The sequence below is a fragment of the Chionomys nivalis genome, chromosome 3 (genome assembly GCF_950005125.1).
Source record: "Chionomys nivalis chromosome 3, mChiNiv1.1, whole genome shotgun sequence".
Classification (NCBI taxonomy): Eukaryota; Metazoa; Chordata; class Mammalia; order Rodentia; family Cricetidae; genus Chionomys; species Chionomys nivalis.
This window is the reverse complement of record NC_080088.1, coordinates 53117851-53125451: the sequence shown is the minus strand read 5'-3', so window position 1 is coordinate 53125451 and position 7601 is coordinate 53117851. Positions and strand designations below refer to the sequence as shown.

The 7601-nt window shown below is 37.3% G+C and overlaps 1 pseudogene; it reads right to left on the bottom strand.

Moving 5' to 3' along the window:
* Nucleotides 1–4864: 4864 nt before the first annotated feature.
* On the bottom strand, nt 4865–5465 carry LOC130872216 (ran-specific GTPase-activating protein-like; annotated as a pseudogene).
* Nucleotides 5466–7601: the final 2136 nt, after the last annotated feature.

The following is a 7601-nucleotide window of genomic DNA, read 5'->3' as shown; positions in this document are numbered from 1 at the left end:
AAACCATTTTCTTAATGATATAATATGAAGAAATAAACTGAGTCCCAATAGCCAATAAATGAAAGTATCACCATAACCATATAAGCCTTACAAAATACAATTCATAGTATTAGCAAAAAAGTTACTAAACGTTTCAATGGTAATGTTGTCTGCCATTATAGAACTTTCAAGTTTATTGATTTATTAATTACCTGTTATGAAATCCAGTAAATTGTTTTAGGTCTAATAATCTTTATTTTTCAGCAGGTGTCATGGTTGCAGAGTCACAACAAAAGGGGCAACCTCGTGCCATGCACAGTCCTGAGAGGCTTTTTTTTTTTTTTTTTTTTTTTTTTTTTTTTTTTTACATTGGTGCTGGTTAAATACTGAGAAATGTGCTTTGCTTGACAAATTAAAAGGAATTAAATAAATTCTGTACAAGAGCAAGAAGCCCAGAATTCGGGAGCCGGGAGTATAAACTAGAAGTTATGCAAGTTGCCGTGCTTCAGAAAATGTCGCAGGGAACACAGCAGTAGTGGGAGGGTGGGTGCGCCAGCTTGGGAAATTTCCAAGTCACTGCACACAGTAAGCTCCGCTATGCTGGGAGTTTTACAAAAACTGCTTAGATAAAAGCAAGCTAAGTGGGCAGGGATGGGAGACTTTCCAGGCTGTGGAATGGTTAGGCCTTTAAGCCAGTCCACCCAGTATGTGTGGAGTCCGAATCCATGTCAGGCACCAGACGAAGAAGTATGCTTAAAAGAAATCCCACTCTCGTTCAGAATTGAGTATAATAGAGGGTTATTTATTTAGGGGTAGACTCATAAGTGACAATCCTTTGCTAAAACAGGGAATAGCAACCAAATCCCACAGCCAGGAAAGAGAAGCAGATGTGCTCTAATATCAGCATACATTGTATAAAAGACCACACCCAAGTGGGCAGGAAACCGAAATGCTACTGGAAGTAGGAATTCCGACAATTTCTTGAAATTTTCTTATTCCTTACTGTTTTAGTAAACTTTCTGCTTTCAAAACATGAATATGTTTTTTCTTGTTCATTGAAAATAGATTATATTTGCATATAATGCATCCTTGTTACAGTTTCCCCTCCCTCTACTCTTTCCAGTTCCTCCACATCCTTTTGCATTGTAATTCATTCCTCTTCTGTATCTCATAAGAAAAGAACAGGCTTCTAAGAGATAACAACAAAACAAAGCACAGTAAAATATAATATGATAAAGCAAAAAGCATCACTCAAAGTTGGACAAGGGAAACAAGAAGGAGAAGAGCCTGCGAGAAGGCACAGAATCAGACATTTTCTCATTCACACACTTAGGGGGTCCCATAAAACACCACACTGAGAACTCTTCTGTATAACCAGAAGACCTTGTACACACCAGTACAGTCTCTGTGCTTCCTATTCAGTCTCTGTGAGCTCATCTGAGATTTGCTCATGTTGATTTAGATGCCTTGTTCTCCTGTTGTCTTCCAATCCTCTGGCTCTTAGCTTCTTTCTGTTCTTTCTGCCTCTTTCCTGCAGATTTCCCTGAGCTCAGAAGGGAAGGAATTGATATAGATGTCCCATTTAAAGCTGAGTGTTACAAAATCCCTGTCTCTGTCTCTCTTTCTCTGTCTCTCTATCTCTATCCCTCTCTCTCTCATATATGTGTGTGTCTGTAATATCTGGTTGTGGTCTCTGTATTTGTTTCCATCTTATATAAGAGAAAATTTCCCTTATGGCTGAATAAGGCACTGATCTATGAATATAGCAGAAATATTATTAGGAGTCATTTTATTAGTACTTTTTTTCAGACCAGTAGCATTTGGTTTTACTCTAGGTATATGAGCTATCTAGTTTCTAGCTCTTTGTCACACAGTGTCATGTTTGGGTTCTATCTCTTGATTTGTGCCTTAAGTCAAATGAGATACTGATTCAGTTATTCCCGCTAGTTTTGTGCCACCATTGCCTAGCATATTTTATAGGCAGGGCAACATTGTAAATCAAAGGATTTGTGGTTACACTAGTGTTTACATTTTGTTAGCCCACAAAATACCTACCTGTAACAGACATGAGGACATAGGTGTAAAGAAGCTAATGTAGGTACCAGGTCAACCCCTTCATGTCAGTGAGTTGTGTGGGTGTTGTCTGCAGAAATGGAACCTTGTTGTCAGTTTGTGGAGAGCAACCTATTTGTCTTGACTACAGCCTAGATTGTTTGGGGGTTTCCATGGGAACCCTTTGCCCTCAACTCTGTTGAATGTAACCCAGTCCCAGTACTGAAAGATTCATTGGGTGAGAAGAGATGGAAAGTTAGGACTCCATCTCGCCCATCATTTGGAAAATTCATGAAGATTGCCTTCATATATTTTAGGAAGTTTTCACTAACTAGATCTCCATACCACACCTCAAATATACCTCAATTCTAGCATTCTTTCCCTGAATTCTCTCCCCCTACCGACATGATTCTCCTATTTCTGTTTCCCTGTAACCCTCCCCTCCCCCCCCCGTGATCCAGCCATAAAGTATATTTTGTTTTCCTCTCACAGGGAGACCCTTGTGTTCCCTTTAGTCCCTTTATCCATATGTAACTTCTCTGGGCGTACAAGGTGCAGGTTGATTACCACTGACTTAACATCTAATGTTCACATATCATATTTTTGGGTCTGGATTATCTTACTTGGGATAACTTTTTTCTAGTCCCATCCATTTGCCTACAAATTTCCTGACATCATTTTTTAACATTCTCTTTATCTATTTTTTTATTAAATAGTGTCTTGGTTGTTTCCCGTATCTGGTTATTGTGAATAGGACAGCAATAAACATAGTTGAGGAGATACCCTTGTGGCAGGATGAAGCATCCACTATGTAAATCTCAAGAGTGGTAAAGCTATCTGGTTCTTAAGGAAGATCAATTCCCGTCTTTCTGGAAAAAAAAAAGTCACATGGATTTTCATAGTGTCTGTACAAGTTCACACTTCCACCAGCAGTGGAGAAGTGTTCCCCATATTACATGTACTTGCCAGCATGAGCTGTCACTTGTGTTGTTCATCTTAGCCATTCTGGTTTTTTTTTTTTTCAAGACAGAGATTTTTCTGTAGCTTTGGAGCCTGTCCTGGAATAAGCTCTTGTAAACCAGGCTGGCCTAGAATTCACAGCGATCCTCCTGCCTCTGCCTCCTGAGTGCTGTGATTAAAGGTGTGTGCCACCACTGCCCGACAAGCCATTCTGACAAGTATAAGGCAGAATATCAAAATAGTTTTGATTTGTATTTCCCGAATAGCAAAGGATGTTTAGCATTTCTTTAAGTATTTCCCATCCATTTGAGTTTCCTCTATGGAGAAAACTCTGTTTATTTCTGTACCCCATTTTTATTTTTATTTTTTTCTAGTATGCCTTTTTTATTTTTTAAATTGGTAAACAAACGATCTTTATTCAGTTTACAGTTTTGAAGCCTTAATGATCTTTTTTTTTTTTGAAAAAAAAATTTTTCTGCTTCTTCCTCGCCTCTCATTTCCCTCCCCCTCCTCCCGCCCCTCTCCCCCTCCCCCCCCTCCTCTTCTCCTGCCTCTCCAGTCCCAAGAGCAGTCAGGGTTCCCTGCCCTGTGGAAAGTCCAAGGTCCTCCCCCCTCCATCCAGGTCTAGGAAGGTGAACATCCAAACTGTCTAGGCTCCCACAAAACCAGAACATGAAGTAGGATCAAAACCCTGTGCCATTGTCCTTGGCCTCTCGTCAGCTCTCATTGTCCGCCATGTTCAAAGAGTCCGGTTTTATCTGATCTGTGACTGTACCCCATTTTTAAATTAGATTATTTTGTTTAAATCAGTGAAACAACACCTTTTACAATAGCCTCAGATAATAATATAAAATATCTTGGGGTACCACTAAGAAAGAAAGCAGAAGACTTGTATAGTAAAATCTTCACATCTTTGAAGAAAGAAATTAGAAAAGATATCAGAAGATGGAAAGATCTCCCATGCTCATGGTAAGGTTAGCATATAAAATGGCCATTTTAACAAAAACAATCAGAGTGAGTATAATCCCCGTTAAAATTTCACCATAGTTCTTCACAGTCCTGGAAAGGACAATTCTCAGTTTCATGGAAAACAAAACAGAAAAATAACAACAAATGTAAAACAAAACAAAAACCGAAGAGTAACTAAAGCAATCCTGAACAATAAAATAACTGCTAGAGGTATTACCAATCCTGACTTCAAGTTGTGCTGTGGAGCTATAGTAATAAAGCCTCATGGTATTGGCATAAAAAACAACAACAACAAAAAAAAGACATAGTAGTCAATGGAAATCGAGTTGAAAACCCAGACATAAATCCACACACCTATGGAGTCTTCACTTTTTTGTAAAGAAGCCAGAAATAAGCTGGGGGGAAAAACCCAGCATCTTCAACAAATGATGCTGGTCAGACTGAATGGCTGCAAGTACAAGAAAAGTATGGAAGCAGATCCATACCTTAAAGCCTGCATAAAACCCAAACGGAGCGAAGAACTCAAGATAAAGTCATAGAAAGAGAACCTGAGAGAAAAGAAAGTGGGAAATAGCCTTGAACTCATTGATATAAAAGAGAACTTGCTGAACAGATCACTGTTAGCACAGATAGTAAGATACACAATCAATAAATGGGACCCCATGGCACTGATTGGCTTCTGTAAGGCAATGGACATTTTCTTTCTTTCTTTCTTTCTTTCTTTCTTTCTTTCTTTCTTTCTTTCTTTCTTTCTTTCTTTCTTTCTTTCTTTCTTTCTTTCTTTTTGAAGATTGGAATTCAGTTCTTTATAAAGTCCCTTGTAAAAACAAAACAGAATAAAAACAAACCTTAAAGGGTAGGGAAATTTTTTAAAAAGAAAAAGGAAGGAAAAGGACAGACAGATTCATTGCTTCTCCTCTGATTTCTCTTCAGCCTCATCTCTGGCCTCCCTCACAGAAAGGGCTTCCAGTTTCTCAGTCACCTTTTCAGCTTTTGCCTGGTCCTTTCTTTTCTCTCTCCTCAATCTCTTTCCTGCATTCTTCAAACTTTGTCTTGAACTTTTGTGCATTCTCAGCATTTAGGAAGCGGATGGCGAGCAGTTCAGGCTAGGAACACTCATCAGCAAAGTCGGCGTGAGTATTCCAGACCCAGGCACGGTCGCTGCCAGCACTGGGCTTCAGCTCCATCATCGGTGTGATATAGTGGTTGGCGCATATCTTCAGAGTCTTGTCCCTCATAAGAAGGCGGATGGTCCCTTTCTCCTTATACTTCAGGAGCTTGACATCACCAGTGCTTCTCTCCTTCCATTCTGGGAGGTCATTCTCTGAAGCAAGCCGGAATAGCTTTGTCCGCATCTTGAAAAGTTCCTCTTCATCTTCCTCCAGTGTTTTAATTTCTTGCTCAGGAAGAAAAACTATTGTCTCGAACTGAGGGTCATGTTTGGATTCATCTACATTCTCTGTGGAGGTATCATGGTCCTCATGACTGTCCTTGGTGGCCGCCATGGGGGGGGGGGGGGGCGGCGATGGCGGCTCCACTGGCTCAGGCTTTTCCTCCGCGTCTGGCGCCGGCAATGGACATTTTCATTCAGACTTAGGGTGAGCCTACAGAATGTAAAATCAGTTTTACCAACTCCATATCTGATAGAGGGCTAATATCAAAATATATAAAGAGCTCAAGAAATCTCCAGAATAAATAGGGAACATGGGGACCATGGGAGAGGGTAGAGGGGGAGGGGAGAGGCAGGGAAGGGAGCAGAGGAAAATGCAGAGCTCAATAAAATCAATAAAAAATTAAAACAGAGAAAAATGAAACTAGATATCAATATGTTAGTATTGTTGATTTGATTTTATAAAGGATTTTAATATTTTGTTGAAAATAACTTTGTCTAATAAAACAATTTTATTAAAATTTTCAAGAAATTCTTGGAAAAACAAATTCTATATCATCTATCCCTATCTATCTCTATCTATCATCTATCTATCTATCTATCTATCATCTATCTATCTATCTATCTATCATTCTATCATATATCTATCTACATATCTATCTATCTATCTATCTATCTATCTATCTATCTATCTATTATTCTATCATATATCTATCTATCTATCTATCTATCTATCTATCTATCTATCTATCTATCTGTCATCATCATCATCCTCTATCTAACTGTATCTATTTAATCGTGTTTTCAGTGTATCCCCTAGGAATTAGAATGCCTCAGTAGACTGGCAATTCTTGTTAATGTCATTTTTCTTATTAACATAGAGATATTTTTAAGATCAAGTAAATACTTTTAGTAGAAATATTATGTCAATACAATTTTAAATTACATTTACTGGTACTTTCAGAACTATGTATTGCCCTGGCAGTGAGAGTGGCTGTGTTAGTCTTGTTACTCTCCCAAATACAATGACACAGGTCTGCACATTATGATGTCTTGAAAGCGTTTGGAGTGGTGATAAAACTAACTTTGTGGTTTAGTGAATACTTTAAATATTTCTAGCATAAATTTTAAATTTTATCAGTCTGTTAATTAGATGCAGAACTGATTTGGCATAATTCATATGGTAAAATTAACCTATTGACAATGTTTGTTCAAAAATATGATTTCCAATATAATTGCTTGATATAGCTCTAGATTAATTTTCAACAGTAGCTTTAGATGTTTCCAGGATTTTATGTGAATAAGGAGGATTTCCAGTGTTCATTTTAGCCCATCAAGGTAAATTTTTAAGTAATACTGCAGATATCATGTAATATGCAAACAACATACACCATGTGTCCCTTTGCCATCTCATATCAATTGCTTTATAAACCACACAACAAAATGTAAATAGTTTTGCTTTAGAGGGTAGTCACTTTAAAAATAGATCCCCACCTTGTATTATAATTTAAATTGCTTATAATTTACCCATCATTCTCATTGTTGTCTTGTAGAACATTTCGACCTTTAATATTGTGATTTATCTTCCAAGTATTTGCTTTGCTAGATTTAAGGAAAGTTCTTGTTTTGCCTTGCTTTTAACCTCTCTTCTAATGGTATCTTGTATTTGTGCTCCCTCCAATCAACTTCTAGTTATCTCTGAGTGGACAGAACATTATTTTAATGTATCTAACTACTAGATAAAACAACATTCTTGTAACTTTTGTAGCTTATGTACAATGTGTGTACTGATTTTGCAAATATTTATAATCTTGTCATACTGCTAAATAAACTATGATCACAAGCCAAATCTTTACTGATATCCCTGGATTATTTATATAAATTCTTAACCCATTTCCATTAGTTTAACTTCTACACTTATGTTTTATCTAAAAAATGACACTGTACTTTATTGACTTCAAATTTGCTTTCTGAAATTCTAAATAGCATCACTTATTAATTACTATGGAATTCCTATGAATTGTCATGTTAAGATAATAAGATATTAATAACTGACTTCTTTGAATCCTCTGAAAGAGATTTTTCTCACTAACATTACTGAAGTTTATCCCTTCAATCTTGAGGAAAAAAATCATTATATGACCTATTTTTACCAGGAGACCAGCCTTTCTACTACCAAAGGTTAGTAAGGGTTATGAAATTTGCTTGACATATTTAGGAGGATTCAGAGTATCTTATTTTGTCCTTGTTT